The 27,701-nt window shown below is 35.3% G+C and overlaps 1 protein-coding gene across 9 annotated transcripts in view; it reads left to right on the top strand.

Annotated features, from left to right (window-relative positions):
• GPHN (gephyrin) overlaps positions 1-27,701 on the top strand; it is a 425,260-nt gene that overhangs the window by 298,220 nt on the left and 99,339 nt on the right. The gene's annotated exons all lie outside the window — the stretch shown is intronic.

Consider the following 27,701-nt stretch of genomic DNA (forward strand, 5'->3'; position numbering starts at 1 on the left):
AGATCACTCACTATGATCATGTGAGATTTGTCCCTGGGATCAAGGACAGGTCAATATATGCAAATAAAGAAGTGTGATGCATCACATTAATAAGATGAAGGAAAAAAATTATATGATCATCTCAATAGACACCAAAAAGCATTTGCAAAAAAAATTCAACATTTGCTCAAGATAAAAAACTCCTAACAAGTTAAGTATAGAATGTACCTCAACATAATACAGGCCATATGTGATAAGCCCACAGCTAACAGCATAGTCAATGGTGAAAGGTTGAAAGCTTTTCTTCTAAGATCAGGAACAAGACAAGGGTAGCCACTCTCACCATTCCTATTTAACATATTACTAGAAGTCCTAGGCAGAGCAATCAGGCAAGAAAAAGAAATAAAAAGCATCAGAATTAGAAAGGAACAAGTAAAATAGTCTATATTTGCAGATGATACAATTTTTATAGAGAGAGAATCCTAAAGACTTCACCAAAAAAAAAAAAACTGATCAATAAATTCAGTAAAATTGCAGAATGTAAAATTAACATACAAAAAAATCGGTTCTCCTGAGAAAGGAGAACAAAATGGGAAGCATCACACTTCTTGATTTCAAGCTATATTATAAAGCTATAATAATCAAACAGTATGGTTCTGGCATAAAAACAGACACATGGACCAATGGAACAGAAACAAGAGCCCAGAAATAAATCCATGCATATATGATCAATTAATATTTGACAAGGGAACCAAGAATATTCAATGGAGAAAAGACAGTCTCTTCAATAAATGGTGCTGGGAAAATTGGATATTCACATGTAAAAGAATGAAACTGGACACTTGTCTTATACCACTCACAGAAGTTACCTCAAAATGACTTAAAGACTTAAATGTAACACCAGAAGCCATAAACCTCCCAGGAGAAAATACAAGAAAAAAACTAATTTACCTGGGTCTTGTCAATGACTTTTTGGATATTATATCCAAAGGACAAGCAGCAAAATCAAAAACAAAGTATGACTACATCAAACTAAAAAGATGCTGCATAGCAAAGGAAACTATTGACAAAATGAAAAGACAACCTACAGAATGGGAAAAATATTTGCAAACCATATACCTGATAAAGTATTAATAATCAAAATATATAAGAATTCATACAACTCAATAGCAAAAATAAATAAATATTCCAGTTTTTTTTTTTAAGTTTTTGAAATATCTAGTTAAAAAAGGACCTGAATAGTTATTTTTCCAAAGAAGATATACAAATGGCCAAGAGGTCCATGCAAAGGGCACTTAACATCACTGATCATAAGGGAAATGCAAATCAAAAACCACAATGAGATATCCCCTCAAGCCTGTTAGAATAGCTATCACCAAAAAGACAAGAGATGACAAATGATGGCAAGGATGTCAAGAAAAGGGAACTTTTGTGTACTGCTGGTGGAACTATAAATTGGTGCAGCCACCATGGAAAACAGTAGGAGGTTTCTCAAAAAATTAAAAATAGAACATCCGTATAATCCAGCAATGCTACTTCTAGTAATATATCCAAAGGAATAAAACACTGTGTTGAAGAGATATCTAAATCCCATGTTCCTAGCAGTATTATTTACCATAACCAAGATGTGGAAAGAAGTGGTGTCCATCAGTGGATGAACAGACAAAGTAGTTGTGTCATGTATACACACACACACACACACACACACACACACACACACATATATGCACAATGGAATATTATTCAGCCACGAAAAAGAAGGAATTTCTTCCATTTGCAACAACTGGATGGACCTTGAGGGCATTTATGTTAAGTGAAATAAATCAGAGAAAGTTAAATCCTGTATGCTCTCACTTACATGTGGAATCATAACAAACAAACAAACTCAGAAAAAGAGATCAGATTTATTACCAGAGGCAGGGGGTATGGGTTGGGAGCGATTAAGGTGGTCAAAAGATACAAACTTCCAGTTCTAAGATAAATAAGTACTGGGACTATAATATACAATATGATGACTATAGTTAACATTACTGTATAGCATATTTGAGAATTGTTAAGAGAGTAGACCTAAGATTTCATCACAAGAAAGAAAAAGTTTTTTCTTTTTTGTATCTATGTAAGATGATGGATGTTAACTCAACTTATTATGGTAACCATTTTACAGTATATGAAAGTCGAATTACTATGCTGTACACCTTAAATTTACACAGTGCTGCATGCCAATTATATCTCAATAAGAGTGGGGGGAAAATTTAAGCCAATCTGAGGAGCCTTTAGAACAAGACATAGGGTTACTTACCAAATTTCCTAATGTCCTGCTCCTTTGTTGCTTCCTTGATCTCTTTAGTAATATGAATGATCCCAGAGAAGTCTACAGACATGTAAGAACAACGTTCTTACCCTAAAGCACACATATTTCTCCTTGAAGGGCCAATATTATATCTAAAGTAGGTGAGCCACTGCCATTGTAATTTCATGAAACTTTCAAGTGAGGAGTTCTTTACCCTTGGTGGCATTATCTAACTCATCTGCTAGTCTCTGAATCATAGCATGTAGCACCCTGCCTACTGTCTGGGCCTCTTGTAAAACTTGAAGAGGCTTGATAGGGGGAGAAAGAATTTCTCTGGAGTGATCAGAATTTTGATTTTTAAATTGAGCTCCAATTTCCTACTTTTTAAAAAATTGTTATCTAACAATTTTTTTTTCCTTAGAAAAGAAACTGATAGGTTAAAATAGATTCTGGATGATGTTGGGGACTCTACTGAAGACAGACATCAGTTTATAAAGATAATAAGATCCTATCCAGTCTGCAGGTAGTAGCCAGCTTGCTTTTGTATTACAAATCCAATACTAGTCATTGGAGGACACCCAATGACCTATTTGGGACCAAAATCCCCCCATATGCTAATCAGATATGTTATAACTTTTGGATCCAATTGTCAAAAATAATTCTGCACCATACAATAAAATGTAAAGTGTAGAGACCATTTAGTGCATCTGAAACAAAAGAAAAATAGTGTCTTAATCGTAAGGTATATAAAAGTGAGGCAGCCTCCAGATAATACATTGTTGTTTCCTAGTTCCCATACAAGTTCTATTTCTGTTAAAGTTTGGTTACAAAAGCTAGTTCCCACCAAAACAAAAAAAACATCTTAAGAGTATTATTTTGGTGGAATCAAAACCTTGTCTTCCAGATGTGACCCAAGAGAGGGGTTTGGATTTCCATTTCTTTGGCCTGTTATATAGTTTGTCGTCAGAAAAATCTAATAGTTGAATCCAGTTACCCAGGAAACCAGTGAATTCATTACAAGGAAGTGAAACCAAAAGAATCTGGGTAGCTACCAAAGAAAAATGTATAGTGCAAAACCAGTTTTGTTGTGTGCTTTAGCTAGCTAGTTCACAAGTGAATAACAGCCGAGTTATTAGGCACATACCAATGAATGATAAGGATACAAACAAAGTGCAATATTAAGAATAGGGCAATTAGATAACATAGTTAAAAGAAGCATTAAACCAGGGGAAGAAAGGGAAGAAAATGACAGTGAAAATAAAGAACAGTAGAATACAGACAAAAGTGTGGTAATCAGCCACCTTGTTCTGTGGATCTTGGGTAGAAGCTCCCTGCACTCATGTGGTCAAAGGTCTTGGTTGGAAGATGTCTCTTACAGAGGATTGTCTGCTTCTAGAGGATTTCTAAAAACTCCTCTGCTTAAGATCTTCAAATTTAAGAATGGATTATGCCTCTTTGGAAGACATGAATCCAAAGATCAGACCTTTAGAACTGTACTGCTGTGCTACTTGTTAATTGTACTTGATAAGATCCAGTGGGGTTCCACAGCTGTCTTTCTCTGATGTCTGTTTCAAAAGACCACTTTTCTGCGTTTTAGGTCATGCAGGCGTTGTTTAGAATAGAGTTGAGCAAAGACTGCCCGTACCTGTTTATAAGGCTTGACGTATAGCATGAATAATTCCTTGCAATATTTAGCCACATCTGCTTGCAAGTAGTGTGGGATTTAAAATCAAAGGGATATTCCTAGAAGTGTGTGGAAGAGTTGATGAACCACAGAAAGATTTAATCTCATTGGCATTAAATACAATACTTTAGGCCATGAAAGTTCAAGAGTCTTTGAGTTTAGCTGATTTGTTTCAGATTTATGTTTGATTTCTCTACTATTTCTGAAGATTGGAGGTGAAATTGATGGTAAAGTTTCATAGTGAATGGTGGGGCTTTCCATGACTCCTTAGCAATAGGCCCAATAAAGTGGGTGCCTTCATCATTAGAGAGAGAGGTCAGAATTCCCTGGATTGGGAACACAAAAATCATAAATATTTTGCTACTGTTAAAGTTGTAGCCCTCTGTCAAGGCAAGGCTTCAAACCATCCCAAGTTATTTGCAAACAATGACCAAGACATATTCAGAACCCACTGTAGAGAGGAGTTTTATGAAATCCATTTGAAGGATTTTAAGGGGGCCCTGAGATTTAGACTTGTCCATGTCCCACCTTTATAGTTTTACCAGGATTATATTGGTGACAGACGAGAGAGAGTAAAGCTTTCCCATCAGTGTTTATTAGGTACAGTTGCAAATTTCTTCTTTCACTGGTGGGTAATTTCATGTAAAAGTTTAACAAGATTCCATTTGAGGTCCTTCAGTGCTACTAAATAGCCAGCAGTGCATTTTATACCCAGATTTCTCCCAGGACCTCTTTTCTGACTCTGGAGCTTATCACTGGCATTCTGTAATAGAGACTTTGAACTCTGTTTGCTTTTAAATCAAAGACTTGGTCCCTTGGGGTATTATATATACCATCTATAATTTTAGTGAGGGCGGGCTGTCTGGCATGATGACCAGTTAAGACATTTTCTTTAGCCTCCATATTCTTTTGTTTGAGCTCCTATTTTTATAATAGCCACTTCCTCAAGAAGCATTAGAGCACTTAAAATTCTATAAATTACTAACCATTTTTAATTGGAATTCCTGCTGAGATCAAGAACCCTTCCTTATTTCCACAGCATTTCAAAATCATAGAATAACCCCAAAGTGTACCTACGATCAGTGCATGTATTAACCCAATAGCTAAATGAATCCTCTGGTGTGCTGCAGAGTTCTGCAATTTGGGCAGATTTGCCTCTGGCAAAGGATCATATTCTAAGGATGAAGTTTTATGATAATTGGATAAGAAGTTAGTGAAGAGCCCATTTTAACTCACAAAAGGCCTGTTCATGTTTTGTGCCCAGAGAAGTTTCACTTTCTAAGGACTTGGTTAAGTCTTATATTGGCAAAGCAATTTCAGAAAATTTGGGAACTCATTTCCTGCAATAGTCAGTGAGACTTGGGAATCCTTTTAATTATCTCTTAGTTACTGGCATGGGAAAGTTTTATTAAAGTCCATATTCTTTCGGGAATAAGAGATTTACTTCGTGAGATAAATCATGTTCTAGACAATGAACTTTACTTGGGCAAAATTGTAACTTTTCTTTGGAAACTTTATCCTCTTTGTGAGTTAAAAAAAGTAAGTAGGTAGAATCAGTCTTAGCACTCACTCCATCTTTAGAACACAACAAAAAGTTACCCACATATTGAGCAAGAGTAGAATCACAGGGAAATATAAAGTCCTTAAGGTCCTGGCTGAGGACTTGTGAAAAGTAGAAGAGTTTTTCAGTAAATCCTTGGAATGTAACAGTCAAGGTATATTTTTTATTTTCCCAGGAGAATGCAAACAAATATTGACTGTTTTGACCTAAAGGGTCATTTAAAAAAGCAGAACGTAAATCTGCGCTGTCAAATATGCAGCCTTAGGAGGCACTGAAGATAAAATAGGTTTAGAGATTGGTACTACATGAAAGTGGGAAATGACTATTCTGTTATGGGCCTGAGGTGTTAAACAAATCCATATTCCCACCCATTCAGCTTTTGGATTGGGAGTATACAAGTGTTACAAGAACTAGTACAACATATGTTGAATCTTTCCTCTGTTAGTTTTACTTATTTATTTTAGTGCTTCTTTAACTTCTGGCTCAAAAGAGTATTTCACACTTTGGGGAATAAGTTTAGACGACTTGATTTGAATATTATTGAGTGCAACCATAGTAATCCTCCCTATAGTCATTGAATTTTTGCCCACAGAATGAAAAAGGTCTAGCATCTCCTTGAAATCTTCAATTTAGGGTTGATTTAAACACAAAGGCACTGGTAAAGCAATTTCCAAATTAGCTGTAATCTCACTGCAAATAGGGGAATCATCAGGGATTTCAGGAAAGAAACCATCAGGAAAATATTTAATCTAACAATTCCATTTATACAGTACAGCCTGCCTATCAAGTTAGCAGGTATGATATCATAGAGGAAGAAAGAATATTCTTTTGTTAAATGTCCAAGGATGACAGTTAGGAATGTCATGAAAGTATCAAAAGAATTATTAGAGACACCCACTAATGAGTAATTTTTTACCCCAAGAGAGCGATTGTATAACCATGGTAGAGTTTAAGGTTGATAATGTATACCTCTATATCACTAAAAAAAATTTTTTTGCAAGGTTGTCCTTTAGTATTAAGAGAAATTTCTCCCTGGGAATTTGAGGGGAAAACAAAGAACCGCCCCCACCTCCTTAACTCAGTTTCTTTCTTTCCTTTAACCTCTTAGCTAACACAAAATAGTTCTTTTTCCAATGTCATTTTTATATATACTATCTGTAAGTGTTTTTGTCAAGATATTCTACCTTTGGGGATTTACTGACCCTAGTAGAAATTGTAATGCTATCAATTTATTCTGAGTTTTATTTTGTTTTTGTTCTAAGACTCTTAAAATATTCAGCAAGATGCTTGAGTTCTGACAATGGTATTGTTTTCCATATTAGTTTTGCTTGCATACTAAATCCCCTGTTTTTGGCTTAAGACTGTTTATAAAAAGCTAGGAGAGAGTTAAGAGTCTCCTCTGCTGTAAGATCTACTCCTGAGTGCTGTTAAAAAGTCTATCCCTGAAGTCTCTGATATTCTTATCCTTTCTGGGCTTGTAAGACGGAGTCAAAGCCCAATCTACTTTCTCAGGAAGGACTTTGGGAATAGCCTCCAAAAGACTTTGACTAACTTCTATAGCTTTTCTGTACCCTCTGGTTTCCTATGCAATTTAGGTTCTTCTAAGTCACCCTAAGATTCTTCTTCTGCCTTTCTCATGGAATGTTCTGCATCTCAAGCTTCCACTGAATATTAACTAATTGTTACAAATCTGGAAGCCCTGGGTATGTTCTTAAAATTATTCCAAATTCCTCGGCAAGTTTCATTCTACCCTGTCTAGGCTTTGGAAAGTCATTGATGACTCTCACCTCAGAGGAAGAACAGGGCTTAAAATCAACCATAAGGGGATTTTGTTTTTCTGTTCTGGAGGAAGTTATATTTTAAGAGGTAACTGAGCTTTGGAAATTTCTGGCCAGCCAAAAGGAAAGGGGAGTGGAACAGAGGGAGAGATGAGCAGAGGGAAATGGAAGAGTATAGGATGGCGAAAGAGAAATAGTAAGATAAAATCCACTAGGTTCAAGATGTGATTTTGGAAGATCTAAGCATTATTTTAAATTTTTCAGGTTTTTATTTTACCTTGGCCAAGGAATTTCTTGAAGCAATTTTGGAATCTGAATTTCTTTTGGATATTTCCTCATACCAATCCAAAAAATCCAGCCCATTAGATGTTTGGAATTTTGTTCCTTTTTGGTCCTGTATCACCTATCAAACAATTTTGTTCATAATGAAAGTTTCCCAAAGTGGCCACTATAATTCTAAATTATCCTTGGTGAAATTAAAGATATGTACACAAATTTGGGATATAACATAAATACATCTAAGAAGTAGGAGTCTGGCCTGGAAGAGGCATAGAGTTAGGTTTAGACTAAGATAAACTTGAGAACTTGTGAGTAGTCCATCCAAAGTGTTGCTTGGACACTTCATACATCAGGTTTCCCAACCTAATGTGTGGGCTGTCCAACTACAAACTGACATTTTTAGTTCCAGAGCATTAACAGGTTTGAAGGGAAGCTCTCTCCCATAGCCAGACTCTCACTAACAAAATAAGAACAATGGAAATTCTCAGAGGTTGATGGGTCAGTCTAATATGAGACTTACTTATTTCACTGTAAAGTGGGAGGGTCCAGGGGCCTCAGAGGAGCTTGCTGTTGTCAAATCAAGGGTCTTGGGCCTTGGTGGGAAGGGGTCAGTCTTGACTGGGTCTCCCTATGACCTCTAAGATTGTTGAATGCTGGCTCCCCACAAAGAAGAGGCTACTATAGCCAGGGGAGAACATTACTTTAACAGAGTCTGAATAGCATCTCAGTGTGGATTCAACATTGAGATATTTATGATATTTTGAAGCTAGGTTTAAGCTGAATCTTCTATTATGACAGTTTGATTAAATAGGATAAAGATTATGATATAACAGTTTAGAATTGGTGGACACAGCAAGGCAAGGATTTGTGTGTGTGTGGCTTTGTTTTGTTTTAATTTTGGACTTTCTACTCTACAGAATAGATTTTCATGTAAGCACAATTAATTAAAGCCTGAGCAAAGCTCAAGTTGAGCAAAAGGGCCAATGCTAACTCCAGGAAATCCTGGTGGGATCCCCAGGAAGAAAGACAACATGTTAAAGTTGTGCTTTGAACATACTGATTTATTGGTGTATTAGGTCATTTAGCTACAATCTTCAGGTGTCAGTCAGCCTGAGTACCCAGGGGACAGGTAAGTCTTGTATTAACAACAACCTAACCAAACTGGATAGAGTTAAGAAGCTATATTTTTTAGAGAAGCGAGTCTTTCCAAATCTGAAATGACTGAAACAGTTCATTTCATTTCATTCATACTCAAATTCCACTGGAGTCAGAGATGAAGTGTCATATTCAATTCCATTAATGAAGTCTTCACATAATATTTTAGATGCTATCTAAACTAAATGTCATAGGAATGTCCGTAATTTCTCTAGCTGGTAGATTTCTCTGGTTTCTAGAACATCAAATGAATCAGCATGGCTGCCAAAGTCCACACAAAGCCAATCATCAGTGTCTTGCTTTTTGATGTTTTTTTTTTCTTAATGAGGTGAAATTCACATAATATGAAATTAATTATTTAAAGTGAACAATTCAGTGATATTTAGTCAATTTAAAATATCATGCAATCACCACCTCTGTCTAGTTCCAGAACATTTTTATCACCCCAAAAGAAAAAGAAACCCTGTCCACTTTAAGCAGTTACTCTCCATTCCTCACTGTCCCCAATCCATACAGAACTATTATTAGAGTATAAGAAAAAGGGAAAGCCTAAGGGAAGGTAGGTCAAGATTGGTTTTAATCACTCCCTCCTTCTTGAAACAATTATCTTCCTTGCCATTGTTCCTTCCTTTTAAACCATGTTTCCTTTTTCTCCAGCTTCTCTGAAGGCTCCTACTTTTGGCCCAGTCATTAAATATCAGTGTTATCCATAATTCTCTCTTAGACCCTGCATTCACAGTCTAGTTTGCCTCTGCCACTCCCACCATGAATTCAGTGCTCCAACATTCAGTGATAGTTTCAATTTGCAAATAGTTTCCTCTTTGCCAAAATGTTACTGTCCTTTCTGTTTCCCTGGAAACTTCTACTTATCCTGTATTTCCTCCATGAGGCTTTCTTAACCTCTTAAATCTGAGCAAAGTGCCCCTTCTGTGTTTTTCTCTAGTGCCCTGTAGTTCTGTTACCTTACTGCAAGCCTGTTTGCAAGCCTGTGGTACTTTTTTGTCTTCTCCACTGTTTCTTCCATTCCACCCTAAGCTCTTTGCAATACTTCATCTATCTTGTTTACTGGTACTGTTCTCAAGATCTAGCACCATTACTGTCTCTCAATTAATGGGTTGAATGGGTAAGTAAGTAAATAAATTAGAGGAAAACCTTAGACAAGCAGAGCAGGCAAGGGACAGCAGAACGTCTAGACTAAAAGATCAGAATGGCAGCAGAGAAGGAAAATAATAAACATTAGCAAAAACACTGATCTTTTTGTTACCAGCACTATTTTTCTTAACTACTTCTTCTCTTTAAATTATTATGTGTTTTTATTCTGGCCCTTATCACTTCATTAATTCTCACTACTGCCATCAAGATTTAGGGCCTATTACTACCTCTTACCTGGTGTATATTACCATACTTTGTGGTTCTAGTCCTATACCATTCAATTTGTCCTAGATAGATATGTCTTCTAGTTAATTTTCTTGTACCTTGCCTTAAAAAACATGAAGTTTTCTTTTTTCTTTATACTCCTCAAAAGAGAGAATTATGAAACAGTCCTTGAAGAAGTATGCTAATTTCTTATAGTTCTTATTTTTAGAAAAATTTTCCTAATTCTCTCCTGCTGCAGACTAATCCCTTACACCCTTAATTGGCTATTCAGTTTTTACATAACTAAGGATAACTAGCAATTCATTTCCATAAATATTTATTGAGGTGCTATTTATAAGTACTGCCGTTCTCAGCTTTTTCAGCTAATCTCCTAAATAAATCAACTGTTTCTTTCATGTATCCTCATATAGTTTATTTACCAAGTTCTCAAATATATTTCCCCTAATAATCAAGAAATATTTTTTATTTGTGAAACCTAGTAATTCCATAAGGAGTATTTACCTTCAATTTAAATTTGGTCTCACTTGTCTTGTTTTCCTAGATTATCACATTTTTATTTTATATGAAAAATTATGACTCATTTATTACTTTCTTTTTTAGCCTCTTCGTTGTCAATATTGTATCTGTCATAGCTAAAAACATTAAGTTAATAGATTACAAAATAGGAAGTCCTACCCTTCTTTCCCCTACAGACACCAGCTTAACAATACATGGACCAAAATACCTTTATGAGATCTCCAGAAACCAGTTAAGATGTTGCATTACCCCAGGTGAGGGCAAAGCAAAGAACAAGCCAAGAACAGCTGCATTAAAATGGGTAAGAAGAGCCTTTTCACTTTACCTGTGATCTCTCCCCTGCCAAGCCAACACAGCTCATCATGATCAACATAGAACACCTGGCTTGTAGCCTGCCTCTCACTGATGGGAGAAGGAGAGAGAAGAGTACAATGTGCATCCAACGTTCCAGTTTTTTATAAGGCTGCCTAAGGAAGTGGTTACTGCCTTTCTGGATGGGGTGCTGAGGAAGCAGCATTGTTTGGGTGCCTGGGAGACACTAAAAGCACCAGAGAGCCTGAAATAGTGCAGAGGCCAGCATGGCTCACTGCGATGGGGAGAAGGCACCCAACACAGTTTCTCCACTGGGAACAAGGGAGAAGAGTGGAGGATGTGTCCAGCAATCTGGTTTGGGGGGTGGGGGGCTGCCTGAAGGACTGGTCTCTATCTCGCCTGACTCAGGGCACTTCAGCCAACATACTTTGGATACCTGAGAATAAAAGAGTAGGTTGGCTTGCCACTGCAGCACCAGAGAGCCTGTACTTCTGCAGGCAGACACCAGAGGGAATAAGAGATTATGGGCTTATAAAAAAGAAACTGACAAATCTCTGATTAGGAAATTACATACACAGCCGAGAGAAGTCACATCACCCAAAAAAGGTTTCAGGGGCCTCCAAAATCTTTAGTCAGGCTCACAAAGCTTCAGTAAATCCATCTTTGGTGAAAGTATTCCCTTGTACAAAGGCATTCTATAAAAACTGGGAGATGTGGCTATTTTTCCAAATGCATAAAACTCTGCAAAAAAAAAAAACAAAAACCAAAAACAGAAGGCACATGAAGAAACGGGAAAACATGGCCCTTTCAAATGAACAAAATAAATCTCCAGAAACCAACCTCAAAGACACAGTTTCCTGACAAAGAATTCATAAATAATTTTCTTGAAGCTAAATGATCTACTAAAGAACACATATAAAACTATACAAAATCAGGAAAGAAATGCATGAACAAAATGAAAATATGAACAAAAGGTTAGAAACTAAATAAAGAACCAAACAAATTCTGGAGCTGAAGAATGCAATAACTAAGTTGGAAAATTCACTAGAAGCTTTCAACAGCAGACTTAATCAAACAGAAGAAGGAACTTGAAGAAAGATCATCTGAAATTACCAAGTCAGAGGAGCAAAAAGGAAAAAAATGAAGACAAGTGAAGAAAGACTAAGGGACTTATAGGACAACTTCAAGCAGACTAATTAATATATGCATCATGGAAGTTCCAGGAGGAGAGGAGAGAGAGAAAAGGACAAAGAGCTTATTTGAAAAAATAATGGCTGAAAATTTCCCAAAGCTGAAGAAAGAAATGGCATTGAAATTCAGGAAACAAAATATTTCAGCTCGGGTGAATCCAAAGAAGCCTACACCAAGATACATGATATTCAAACTGTCAAAAGTCAAAGATAAAGAGAAAATCTTGAAAGCCACAATTGAAAAGCATCTCATTGTGTATGAGGGAGCTCCCATAAGATTATCAGTGGCTTTCTCAGCAGAAACTTTATAGGCAGAAAGGAGTGGATGATATACTCAAAGTCCTGAAAGAAAAAAACAGCCCACCAAGAGTGCTATGTCCAGCAAAACTATACTTCAAAATTGAAGGATAAACACATTAAAGTTTTAAATTTACGAAGTATCTTTTCCAACTACAATGAAAACTAGAAATCAATAGCAATAGAAAGGTTAGAAAATTTACAAATTTGTTCAATTAAACAACAAACTCTTGAACAACCAGTGAATCAAAGAATAAATCACAAGGAAATTAGAAAAATATCTTGAGACTAATGAAAATGAAAACAAAATGCCAAAACTTCTGAGATGCAGCAAAAGCAGTAATAACAGAGAAGTTTATAGCAGCAAATGCCTACATGAAAGAAGAAAAGTCTCAAATCAGTAACCTAAGTATCCATCTTAACTAGAAAAAGAGGAACAAACTAAACCCAAAGTTAACAGAAGGAAGAAAATAATAAAACTTAGAGTCGAAATAAATTGAGTAGAAGAACAATAGAAAAAAATCAACAAATCTGAGCTAATTTTTTTAAACATGAACTTATTTGACAAACTTATAGCTAAACTGAGAATGAAAGAGAGAAAACTTGAATAACTAAAATTAGAAATGAAAAAGAAGATATTACAACTGATGACATAGAAGTGGAAAGGATAGAGACTACTATGAACAATTCTATGCCCAAAAAAAAATGCATAAATTCCTAGAAACATACAACCTACCAAGACTGAATAATGAGGAAATAGAAGATCTAAACAAATATAGAACTAGTAAGGATATTGAATCAGTAACTAAATGCCTCCCCAAAGGAGCCCAACACCAGATGGCTTTGCTAGAATTCTACCAAATAGTTAAAGAATTAGCACAAATTTTTCTCAGGCTCTTCCAAAATATTGAAGAAAAGGAAACACTTCCTAACTCATTTTATTAAGCCATCATTACCTTGAGCCAGACAAAAATACTACAAGAAAACTACAGACTAGTATCCCTGATGAAGATAGATGCAAAGATTCTCAACAGAATTCTAGAAAACCAAATTCAGCAAAGCATTTAAAAGATTATACACCATGAACAAGTAAGATTTATCCATGAGATGCAAGGATGGTTCAACATAAAGAAATCAATTAACCCAATATATCACATTTATAAAAGAAAGAACAAAAACCACCTGATTATCTCAATAGATGCAGAAAAAGTATTTGACAAAATTTGACACTCTTTCATGATAATAACACTCACCAAATAGGAATAGAAGGAAATTAGCTTATCATAATAAAGATCATATATGAAAAGCCCACAGCTAACTTCATACCCAACAGTAAAAAAATGAAAGCTTTTCCTCTATGATCAGAAATCAGGCAGGGATGCCCACTCTCACCATTCCTATTCAATATAGCACTGGAAGTCCTAGGCAGGGCAGTTAGGCAGGAAATACAAATAAAAGGCATCCAAACTAGAAAGAAAGAAGTAAATTATCTCTGTTCACAGATAACATGACTTTATTTGTGGAAAACCCTAAAAATTACACACACACACAAACTGTTAAAACTAATAAAGTAGTTCAGCAAAGTTGCAGGATACAAACAAGAATCAAAAATCAGTTGTGTTTCTATATTCTAACAATGAACAAAAGGAAGTGAGAAAGCAATTCCATTTACAATAGCATCAAAAATAAAATACTTAAATACTTAGGAATAAACTAAACAAGAAGGCAGAAGGCTTACACACTGAAAACTACAAAATATTGCTGAAAGAAATTTTAAAAGACACAAATAAATGGAAAGATACCCCTTATTCATAGATTGAAAGGCTTAAAAGGTTGTTAAAATATCCATGCTACCCAAAAGCAATCTACAGATTCAATACAATCCCTGTCAAAACCCCATTGACATTTTTTGCAGAAATAGAAAAAACATCTTAAAATTCCGTGGAAAATCAAAGAACCCTAACTAGCCAAATAGTCTTGAGAAAGAAGAACGCAGCTAGAAGCCTCACATTTCCTGATTCCAAAATATATTACAAAGCTACAATAATCAAAACAATGTGATTCAGGCATAAAGACAGTCATACAGACTAAAGAAACAGAATAGAAAGCCCAGAAATAAACCCTTGAATGTACAGTCAAATGATTTTTGACAAGAACGCCAAAAGTACACAATGGGAAAAGGACAATCTCTTCAACAAATGGTGTTGGGAATCTTGTAAAAGAATGAAGATTGACCATTATCTTATACCATATACAAAAATTAACTTTAATATATCAAAGACCTAAACATAAGACCTGCATCTATAAAACTCCTAGAAGAAAACATAAGGGGAAAGCTGAAGACTGGAATGGGCAATGAGTTCCTGGATGTGACTCAAGAGCACTGACAACAAAAGCAAAAATAGACAAATGGGACTACATCAAACTTTAAAACTTCTGCACAGCAAAGGGCACATTAAATAGAATGAAAAGGCAACCTATAGAATGAGACAAAATATCTGTACACCATATATCAGATAAAGAGTTAATATCCACAATATAGAAAGAATTCCTACAACTCAGTAATGACAACAATTTTTAAAAATGATTTTTAAAATGGGCAAATGACTTGAAGAGACATTTTTCCAAAGAAGATACACAGGCATGTGAAAAGATGCTCAACATCACTAATCACAAGGAACATGCAAATCAAAACCACACCCATTCAGATGACCTATCATCACTATCAAAGCAACAGAAATAACAAGTGTCAGTGAGGATGTGGAGAAACCGGAACATTTGTGTACTGCTGGTGGGATTGTAAAATGGTTCAGCTACCATGGAAACCTGTAAAGAGGTTCCTCAAAAGGTTAACAATGAAACTACCATATGATCCAGCAATCCTACTTCTGAATAAATAATCCAGAATTGAAAACAAGATCTCAGATAGGTATTTGCACACCCATGTTCACTGCAGCATTATTCAAAATAGACAAAATGTGGAAGCAGCCTAAATGTTCATCAACAGATAAATACTTAACATACAATGGAATATTATTCAGCCTTTAAAGAGAAGAAAATCTGTCATATGCTACAGCATGAATGAACCTTGAGATACTATGCTAAGTGAAATAAGCCAGTCACAATAAGGTAAATACTGCATGATTAGACTTACCTGAGGTATCTAAAGTAATCACCTCTTAGAAACAAAGTACAATGGTGGCTGCCAGGGGCCGGAGGAAGGAAGAAACATGGTATTGTAGTTATACAGATACAGGAGATGAAAAGTTCTAGAGACCTGTTGTACAACAAGGTTCATGTAGTTAACAGGACTGTACTGTACACTTACAAATTGTTAAGAGGGTAAGAAAAGAGAAATGCATATTATTGGATTTAGCAGCTGTGTACTAATGGTGCTTGAATATACCTTCTCTCCCAACTCCACACACTCCTTGCAGTTGCATACTTGATGTCCTTCTGGCATCTCACATTTCCCTCATCAGAAACCAAATTTAATACCCTTCCATCCAAATTGTTTCTAGATTGCTCTCTTAGTTAATGACACCCCCACCTACCCTAATAACCAAACTTGAAATCTCACCATAATATTTACCTTCTCCTTCCCAAAGCATGGTCACTCATGGAACTCTTTGGTATGTCTCCTCTAAATATCCTTTTTCCAATTTCTATTGTATTAGTTCAGTCCTTATCCCCTTTAGGATGGAAGTAGCATACTAACTGCTCTGCCTATCTGCAGTGTCTCTTCCTTCCAATCTGCCATCAGTCAACTATAACATTTTTATGTATCACTTTTCCATAAAAAGTCTTGAATAGTTTCACATTTTCTGTAGTACTAAGCCACTTGAAAGTTTGTCCTTAACTGAATTGACCAGCTTTATTCTCTAGATTTCATCCTCTCAACCTCCAACCTCTAACCTCATTAGGCAACTTCTCTTTCTCTGAAAGTACTTTCAGATCTCTATTATTTTGTTCATTCTGCTTCAAATGTTTCTCCCTTTTTCTTACTGTTTAAAGCTCAATTCAGTTGTCACCTCCCTTGTGAAGTTTTACAGTTTGTCCCTTCAGAATTAGTTATTCCCTTTTCTGTGTTATCATACATTGTATTTTGTTTTTTACATTAAAACATAAGCATTTACAGGATTTTTAAATTTTTTTTTCCTTAAAAACACAGGCTGACTTATGTGTGTTCCGTGAGACTATGGGAAATAGGAATCCCGTCTGATTTATATTAACACCACTCTCTAGTGTTTAATAAAGTGCCTTATAGAAAGAGAGTATTCAATTCATGTTTAGCAAATTAGGTTGAAGCAAAGAAAGTTCCCCTAGTGTAATATAGAAGGAAGCACACCAGACTAAAAATCTAGAGATTAGATCTTTTCATCTTGACCTACTATCTATTTAAACATGTGACTTTAAGCTAATCTTTTAACCTCTTTGCAGTATAATTTGTTTTCTACAAGAAATCTTTATGAGTCTCACACCCATGCTTTAAAACTTTAAAATATTGGCTTACGTGATAAAATTATGCAAATGGTTTCCCATTAGCTTACATGATAAAGTTCAAACTCCAAAGCCTAGCATTCAGCCACCTCCACAATCTGGTTTTAGTTACTGTTCTAGCCTCAACTCCCACTAACGGGAGGCCAAAGGAATAAATCCCTTGTCTGTATTCTTCTGCTCTCCATTCTCCTGCCAATGCTTCCCCTAGGCTGAACTCAAGCAGAAGCCACAAGGACAGGGAGACCATTGGTTCTATCCATAAACATTAGCTCCTTGAGGGCACAGAGCAGGGTAGAGAAGAGGAGAGAGTAATGAAGAGGAACAAATGGACCTGCTTCACTCAAACTGTTCTTCCTACCTGAATTTAAATCTATTTATCTCAGATGATGGCTCTATAAAAAATAATGTTAATGCAGGTATCTAGCATTTATGGAGAGCTTACCATGCTCCAGGCATTTTGACATGCAGATTGAGGAGGAGGTATGGCTTGAGGAGGAAGAAGGGAATGAGGGAAGGAAGAGGCTGAAGAAGTTACCAGATTATGATCTTCAGTTAAGGTCTGCTCTTACACATACCCATATAGTTTTTGTAGACAAACCTAATTGCCATGCTAATGGGTTTGGACCATTGTAAAGGCCAATAAAGGAATTTAAATATTGAAATAAGATCAAGTTTGAGCTTTTGGGAGAATGTCTACTACTGTTTGGAGAATGAATTGAGTCAGGGAAAGATCAGAACCAGCAATCTGATGAGAGCTTGAATTAAAGCTGAAGCAACAGTATAGAAAAACAAAGCAGGATTTCTGAAATATTCAGAAATCACAGTTGACAAGATTAGAAACTGGATATGGAAGGTAAGGAAGTCAAAAATGACCTCCATTTTCTAACATGGGCAACATATGAATTACAGTACCATATATTGATAGAACCCATGCCTTATCTTCATAGTCTTAAAAGAGAAGCAGGTGTTTGCTAATTGGACAAGAAGTTGAGACAGATGTGTGAAAAAATCATGCTATATGCTAGAAATTATAGCTAGAATATGGGTATGTGTAAGAGCAGAGCGATGAAGAGAAAAGATGGATCATAAAAGGGCTAGTTCATTGCCCTAGGCAGTTTGAACTTTATCCCTAGGACAAAAGGAAGCTTTTGGTGGCTAAAGGCACAATTAAATCAGATACTATTGAGAAATTTCCATAGAATCGTAGAATTTAGACCATGACTTTGAAAGATAATGACTAGGGTTGACTAAGAAAAGAATTATTTCAAATTAAAAACTGTTTATTAAAAATATTTTCAAGTGTTGTGGAATCAGTCAAGAATCTGAATAGTAAGAGGAAGAATCACTCATCCTGCTACTTAAAGATAACTACTATGAACACATGTAATTATTTTCTTCCAGTATATACCTTGAATTGTACTTTATTGCTACAGTTATAATTGTACTATGATTTATACTTTTTTAAAGTATAGCACTCATATCAGAATAGTAAGTGGTGAATTTTACCCCTACTTTTTAGGCCTATAGAAAGACCTGGATCATATCAAGTTCCCAATAAATATAGAATACACTACATAGTTTCTATCTACCTATGTGCAAAATACCTTAAAAATTAATTTCTGTTTTCACCAGTGACACTGACTCAGTCTTCACATTTGCTTCATTCTCTATGATCACCTGTTCTAAGATTTCCTTTCTCAACTATATAAATTAGCATCTACTACTTGCCTAAACACCATGTTTAACAATGTTTACCTCCCACAAAAGGTTTAACCAAAATTTACTTTTTATTAGCCTATCATTGAAATTAATATATAAGGTGAGCATTCTGGAAGTTGAAGCTTTTGTACTTATACCTAATAATATGAGAAACAATATTTGTAGAAAAGATTAAGAGAGATGAGACTTTTATAAGCTGATAAAATTTCTCTAACTGCAAAGATAACTTTGAACTTCTCTTGGTCCCTTTTCCCAGATCATCATGAAAACTAGTTAGTTAATACTTAAAAAGGATTTTAAAAGTTACTTGTCTGAGTCACTTTTAGAGATATAATAGCTTATGATTTCTAAAGAAATACTACTTTTTATCTACTGTTGTCTAGAGAATGTTTAGAAGAAGGACCTACTGAAGAAAACAAAATTCTAGTTTTGCATTTTAATACCAGTGACACAATGAAAGCATTACAAATAGAAGCTGACTGTGTATATATTTTTATTTATATTAATGCCTCTGAAACTATATCTTGACAGCCTTTCTTTGAGGAATAAGAGAATTCCCAGTCAGCTTTTTTGACTATTCAGGGTTTAAGAGGGGGAAGATGGTCCTAGCAGCCTAACAAAGGAACCTGGAGTTCAGAGACCCAAAAAGGACACCAAACCAGAAGTCAGATAGCAGGACAGGAATGAACCAAAAGAATATAAACCAAATGCTGAAGTTTATATCCCTGAACCAGAATAACAGCAAAGCAAAGGGTAATTACCAATAGTGTAAGCAAAGAGAGAGAGCCGATGAAACGGGCACAGGAAAGGGGAAGACTGTGTCTGAAAACTAGTCTTTTGCCATAGTGACTGTAACCAGTACCCACAATTCTTAATGGATATAAAACACTAGTGTTGCTAGTAAGGGCAAGCACCAAGGATCCTAATTTGAGATCTTCCTCAAGGGCCCTCAGTCCTTAAGAATACCTCGTCATGAAATCCATCCCTATAAAGACAGTCATGAAAAACTCCTGGTCATCTGAAGCCACCTCAGCTCAAAAGACTGTGCTTCCTTTTTTTGGGAATTTTGGCACTTGATCCTACATTTAAAGCCTTTTAAAATAGTTTTCTCCTTTTTTAGTGTATTTAGCTAATTCTGTATGGTCATTATATCTTCTAATACCATTTTGTCATCTCTTTTTACCCTGTTCCTTTGGCTATTTTACTTGTTTTACTTTTAATATTGTATATTTAGCTGACCTGTATGTGACAAATTGAAAGTAAAAGCCAAAGGAAGACAGCTACTAAAACAGTTCACACCTGACCATGGGAAGTGAATTACTTTTCCTCCTTTTGCCTGATCTCAGAAATAACCTGTAAGGATTAACTTAGAGTGTTGCTTACAGTGCTATCATTTCATCTTCAAACAAGGCAGTTATATGCATTGAACAAAGCTGGTATTCCATTTCCCTGATTACTTAACCTTAGCTAAATGTGATAATTTTCACTTTTTAATTCTCCTTTTTCTTCTCACTACTGCAAAGACTCTTTCACTGCTTTTTAACAAAAAGATAAAGAAAAGAAAGGAAAAAAATCTAAATTTTCACTCTATTGTTAACAAATGTTTACAATTTTTTTTAAAAATGGATAATTCTAGTAAAAAGAATATTGAAATTATTAACCAGAATAAGGTTTGAAATTGTATGTAGTATATATCTCTACAGCCCATCCTCTTTTTTACTCCATATATTCCAGACTGATTAAAAGTCAAGCATTTAGAAACTCATTCACCAAAACTTTCCTGTGTGACCACTGTGTGCACAGTATCATTGGGCCATGACTTAAAACATTTTTTCTTTTCTGAAAGAGCTGATAATCCAGTTAAGAAAATAGACATATATATAAATAAGTTTAATTACTGTAACATATGTAATAAATACAATATTCAATGAGAATCCTAAGAGTATTTTATAATGCCTCAGTGCAGGAAAAAAATGAAATGGTCATGCATTACTTCATAAAAGAGGGACTATGAAAGAAGCTTCTTTAATTTTTTTTTATTTTGAAAAAATTTCATAGTTCAGAAAATCTTCAAGAATAGTACAAACAATTCCTATATATCTTTCGCACAAATTCCCCCAAATGTTAAGCCTTTTGCCACATGTACTTTACCATTTCTTGCTATGTGTTAATATACACATTTTCCTGAACTGCTTTACTTGTGAGTAAATTGCAGATATGATGCCTCTTTATCCCTAAATACTTCAAATGTATATTTCCTAAAGAAAAAGGAAGAAAAGATTCTTACATAACCACAGTACAATTATCAAAATCAGGAAATGAACCTTGCCATAATACTATTATGTAATCTTATTCAAATTACATTTTGCCAGTTTTTCTAATAATGTTCTTTATAGCCAAAGGGAAAAGAATATTCTCTTCTTCTGATCTGGGATCCAGTCCAGCTTCATGCATTACTTTTAGCTATTATGTGTCTTTAGGCCCTTTTATCTGAAACAATTCCTCAATTTTTCTTTGTCTTTCATGACCTTGACATTTTTAAAGAGTATAGGAGAGTAATTTTGTTGAATGTCCCTCAAATTTAGACTTTTCTGATGTTTCCTGATGGTTTGGTTCAGATTATGCATTTTGACAGTAATACGTCATGTGTGATTGTGTGTCCTTCTAAGTACATCATATTGGGAAGCTCATGATGTCATTTTGCCCCATTACTGGTGATACTAACTTTGGTAATTTGACTAAGTTCGTGTCTGCAGGTTTCTCTGCTGTAAAATTACTATTTTGCTTTGTGGTTAATAAAAATCTTATGGGGATATATGTTGAAACCAGATAAATATGTTGTTTTTCTTGAGGTTTTTATCTTTTAGTTTAGTTATCCATTGACGATCTTTGCCAAAACCAATTATTTCTATGGTAGTTACCAAGTGGTAACTTTCTGATTCCAACATTTCTTTCTTTATCAGTTGACATTCTGCTATGATGAAGAATTATCTTTAATCATTACTTTATATTAGTATATAGTCATGAATTTTTGTTTTTATTTTATTAAATGGATTATATACTCTGTTGCTATCCTAATTTATTTTGATGCTTAAGTTATCCCAGGTTTGGCCAAAGGAACCTCTTCATGTTGACTCCAAGATCCTTTGACATGTTCCCATCATTATTTGAGTACTTCCCAAAGAAGGTTGTAAAGGAAGAATAATAATTTCACAGGAAAACAAAAAGATGAGAGAAAATTTATTTTAGGCAGAGAAAACATTATATGCTAAGCTAGAAAAATAAGAAATACTGCAGTGTTTTCCAGTATCTACAATATAATCAATTGTCTAATGATGGAGTAATGAATTATGAGGCTGAAAAGGAAGCAAGGAAGAGTTCTGTATACAATTCTAAAGAATTTGAATTTTATCCTGCCAGTAGTAGTGAACCACTGATAAAAATTATAGATAGATAAAATTTTGTGACAACAGTGCCTTGTTTTACAATCTTGATGCACAAGAATTCCAAGGGTACTTTCTTTTACTGTTTCTTATATAGCCCTAGAAAATAACACAATCCTTTCAGCCATGGTTTCTAGGTTTTGTCAGAAATACCATGAGGCTCATTATCATGAATAAACAAGTAGAAAAACATTGATTAAACAAGTAGAAAAAGACTATTAAATTGAAAACAATATAAGAAATTATCTTCAAATATACAAAGTGCCCTATAGACCTGAGTCTACAAACGCTACCATTGCCGGTGTTTCCCTAGAACTTTGGACCTGATTTCTCTTAATTTGAGATTTATATGAAAGACTAAATGCTTTGTATATCTGAACCACACATTCATTGAATTACCAAAGGCCCTAGCCATTTAACCTGAATAAATTACTATTATCTTTGCTTTTTAAGTTTCCTAGGAGAGTTACTCATTATCTTAGGTGGTTTGCTGTTCAGAAAGATCCAGGAAAAAGAAATACAAGGAATTCAAGAGAAAGTACAGTGGGAAATAGAGGCAGTAATATTAATAGGGCAGAGCAAGACTTCTCCTTGAGATTTTCTGTATGTCTGAAGAATGAATAATGATTTACACTTTAGGTAGTTTGGGGAACTGTTTCCCTGATTGTTTTGAAGAATGAAATTTCCTCTTGAGGTTTTGAATTTAATCAAGAAGAACCTGCATGAGCATCTTGTTTCTGTTATATTCTGTTCTATCACCTGAAAGTATCTTTTCTTCATTTGCTACTAATTTAAAAAATGGATTTTCAAGCCAAGATGAAACATTGTATATTAAGAATTGGCAGATTAAAAAGCAGGGAAAAATAATTCCATTGGTACAAACAGATTCATTCTAAGATAGCCATTGCCATAAGAAAAATGTTACTGCTACAGAACCGAGATCCTTAGTTTACTCAGTAGAAAGGAAACCATTTGTACTTTCTTTGTCCCTTTAAAGGCCTGGTATATCATAGACATTGCCATTAGTATTTAAACATGTCTTTGATGATGGCAGTCCTGAGTGAATATCTTAAATATTGTTTTTTAGTGATTGTAACTGCTGAGTGGAAGATAGGAAATCTCAGTAATGTTTTGAGTACTTTACCTGCGAAGATTCTGAACTCACATATAATCGACCCCATGTCTGGACTTACACGCTAGAATACATAAAAGAGACAAGTTTTACTAATGGAAATCTAGGCTTATTAGAGAAACCTCTAGATCATCGATTTGTGACTAATTTAGAATTGTTTTAATCCTGCAAATCTACCTCCGAAAATTAAACCCATCGCATATGAAGGTCATCAGTTTAGATGTTATAATAATTCAGCCTGTTACTCTTTGCTCAAGACGAGTATCTACTAGTGGGGAGGATGTCGACTTCACTTCCTCATCTCCACCCCTACTCCCCTATAAGGATCCCATATCCTAAAGTACTTTGTAGTTTATTTTTGTAAAAGTAGCTAGTCTTCCCATAAACTATCATCACCATATATCAGCAGCTAATTTTACTATTGTAAGTTTAAATAAATATATCTTTGAACACTATAATCTTCTCAGTAGGACATGTACTTTCACATGTTAGTTGTATTTTGTTTTGCAGTGTATACAAGTTAAATGGAGCTAGTGCCCTCTCAGATTCTCTTTATACTGTTGGTATTCATTTGTAAGGTAGCCATCAGAATATATTTGTGGCCATGAAATAGTTTTTGTGTTATAGTAAAGACTCTGTCTAAATTTTGGGTATTTTCTCTATCGAAAACTCAGACTTCCTTTCATTACAACCTTCCTACTTTTTCAAAATGATTCTTGCCTTCCTTTCCTGCCTCTACCTAAATGGGCTTTATGGACCACTCAGTGAAAACTGGCTGCTAGGCTGTAGCCCATCTGGCCTTTAAGAGACAAAAGTCACCCTTTTTTCTCGATTTTTTTCTATTCTATCAGATTTCTGTGCTGAGCTCAGAATCAAAAAGAGGGCTGGGGTGTGGTGGGGAACATTTCTTGACCCTTTTTTCTGTCTGATTGAGTTCCTCAATGGCCCAGGGCAGTTAGAAGTGTTTTGGAGTTGTAACTTGCAAAATAAGAGAAGTCAGAGATAACTATTCTTAAATTTTCTGAAGCTTTCATTTTAAATCTTCTTGTAAATCACTGGTGTCAACATCAGAAAAGAGTGGAAATTGTGTTTCTTTTAAAAGAGGAAACATCACTATTTGCCTACCAGATTTATTTTGGAAATATATGCATTCTAAAAATGGCCCTCCCCCTGCCAGCCCACGGGAGGCCTGCGTAAGAGCCCCCGAGCTATACACGTGTCGTGCATCCTTAGCCTGTGCCTCCAGCTGCTAGTGCCTCTGTGTGTGTCCCTAGGACCATCCCTCAAGCACTGTTTATGCTCTTTTGATCTGAAAATGAGAGTACTGAATCACCTAGATCAATGGTTTTCAGACTTATTTTAGCTACAGTCTTTTGTTGAATGGAATCTTATATGGACACACAGTCATCCTGCATGTGGTGAGGGATACAACAGAACTGGGTATGTTAATGTTATTTAATAGTTCAATTTACTTAAACCGAACAGCTATTATCTATTTCATTACTTTTATTCTTGTGTGTAGAAGGTAAGTGACAAATACTGTGTTTCTCATATTTACACAACCAAGTTAGCCCTTGTTTAATAGTGAAGTAGGTACTTGTTCCTACTGTGTGATCTCGGGTGGGTCTTCAATAGGAAGAAGCCATTTGGCACATAGAAGATGCTCAGTAAACACTTGCTGAGAACACACGTACACACACACACACATATGTTCCCACACCCCTGCTAATGTGCCAGAGAATTAAAATACTACTCCTTTCAGACCCTTTCAGTTAATTTATTGTATCTCCAGAAGGCCTCTGTAATAACATGCAAATAGTTTAGCGAGGGGCCAGTGTTAACCTACCTAGCATCAAAGTTTGGATTTTTATCCAGTGAGGCAATCACTTTGTGACAGAGAGTTTCTAAATATTGAAGGGCTTAGAGAGCAAAAGGGCAGAAACAGGAGGTGCCACTTTGTTTCCCCCTTCCCAGCTTTTGACTTTGAAGGATTTGCTATTCATTCATACCTCAAGTACCTACTATAAGTATAAGGAAAACACTGTTCTAAAAGTGGCAAAGGATACAAAGATTAATAGGCTATAGTTTCTGCCTTCAAGGAATTTACAACAATTAATGTAGGTAAGGCAAGTATTTAAATGTCTATAGCAAAAGATGGAAAGTGGTAAGTGCCATAAGAAAAATATAAATAAGGTACAAAATTATTTTAAGGATATGAAAGATTCTTCCAGGCTAGTAGAAATTGGTATGCAATTTCCAATTTAAAAAACTACCAGTCTCTATAGTTAGAGAACAGTCAGGTGTTTTACGACCCTCCTGCCCTCATTTTTTATTTACTGACATGTCTTTCCCTTCTACTGAGCTGTAATGTTTCTCATGGCAAGGTGTATCTTACTCTTTGTATACCAAGTGCCTAACTGCACCTGGTTCATAAAATGCACTCAGTAAATACTTGTTGAATGGATGTATGTATCACTGGTAATCAAACTTGCTTTCTAGTAAGAAAATTCTATTCTATTACAAAGCATATTCTCTGTACAGTTAAAAAGTGCAATATTCTTCTCAGAAACCAAACATTTTTAAAGGACAGCTTTTATAAGATTATGCACAGTTTGCACCATAAAGAAAGTAAGGAATATCTTATGAGATCACATCTGATATCTATAAACCTGAATAAAAAGCAGAAGCACCTATCTCTGTCATTATCTTCAATTACACTGGTTGTGACAGTATGTTTTTATGACATTTAATGACAAGGCTGGGACTTCAGTGAAAGTAGGTTATGAATAAATTTACACTTCAATTGTAAGTAAATGATAAATCATACATAATCCTTCTCTAAGTGTTCACCCTAAAGTAGACATTTTTTTCACATTTAGCACTAAATAATTTCTAAGGTCTTTCAAGCATTGAAAGTTTTGTAGTTTTATGGTTGCCCATGGGGGAGAAATAAGTATAAGCCTATTTGTATGTCTTTTTCTTTGACTACTTATGATAATGTCATTTGTCTTAGAATGGAAGCTCTTTGGGACAGTACCAGTAAATCAAGTCAGTGAATATGTCTGAAGCAGCTTCTGGGGTTGGGGTAGGAGTACTAAATTTAATAAATTGCAGTGACCAGAAACTTACAGACTGCTGAGCAATACATACAGTCATTATAAAGTGGACTAAAGAAATAGGAGCTGGAGGCAGGCAGTCCAGGGCTTATATGACAGCTCAACATTGTCAACAGAGATTTGGGCTCCTTTTCTTCTCATATATCCATACTTATTGTGTAGGTTTTCATCCTTAAGGTTGAAAAATGGCTATGGCACATCCCAGTGTCTAGCCATGTTCTAAGTAAAAACGTAGAAGGGCAAAAACTTCCTTGTCTTGAAGCTTTGTCTCTTTTATCTTTTTATTTGTAGTCGGAAGCCTGACCCAGGGACTTCTTCACTCACTGGCCAGAAGCATATTATATGGCTGCTCTTAACTGAGAAGGGCTGGGGAAGAAGGGAGTTGTGGATAGCAGTTAGGACAGCCAAGCAACAGTGTTTGCAGTTGCTCCTTTTATGTTTACCCTTTGGACTACAGACCTTTAAGATTCCAAGAAAAGGCCAAGTTATTTATCCATGAGGATATTGTGCTCTAAGAAGTCTCTTTTTGTCATTAGGTGACTCATTTATTAATTCAATATGTATGTATTTTTTATTGTCTAATATGTGCCAGATACTTTTCTAGGTATTGGGAATAAGAACAGTGAACAAAAAGACAAAGTTGCAGGTGTCATGGAGCTTACCTTCTACTTAGAAGAAAGCTATAAACAAATATAAATATGTATTAGAGGTATATAGATACAAATATCTATGTATGTATGTATGTGTAGATGTATGTTCATGAGGAAAAGTAAAGTAGGGTAAGGAGAATAGAGAGTGATGGTAGGTAATATTCTATATAAGATATTTAACAAAGGCCTCTTTGATGAGGGGGTATTTTAGCAAAGACCTGAAAGAAATGAGAGATGAATGGAGCCACAGTGTCTGGGGAAGAATGGTCCAAGGAGAGGAAAGGGCAAGTGTGAAGACCCTGAAGAGAGATGTACTTGGTGTGCTCAAGGACAGGCAAGGAGCCAGTCTGGCTGAGCATGCTGAACAAGGTGCAAAATGACAGGAGAGGAGAACAGGGTAGGCCATAATATGTTGGGCTTTGTAGACCATAGCGAAGATTTTATTCTGAGTGAAATAGAAAGTCACTGGAGGGTTGTGAGCAAAGATTAGCAAAATTCAACTTACAATTTAAAAGGACCACTGTAACTACTGTGTAGAGAATAAATTATAATAGGACAAGGGTAGAAGCAAGCAGACCAGTGAGGACACTATTCAGTTTTCCAGCAAATAAATGATGGTTCCAACTATTGTAGTAATTGCAGAGACAGTAATGATCAGATTCTAAAGATATTTTAACAATAGTTTAGATATGATTCCGATGAAAAAAGAAGAATCAAGGATGT

The sequence above is a fragment of the Camelus ferus genome, chromosome 6 (genome assembly GCF_009834535.1).
Source record: "Camelus ferus isolate YT-003-E chromosome 6, BCGSAC_Cfer_1.0, whole genome shotgun sequence".
In the NCBI taxonomy this organism is placed as follows: domain Eukaryota; kingdom Metazoa; phylum Chordata; class Mammalia; order Artiodactyla; family Camelidae; genus Camelus; species Camelus ferus.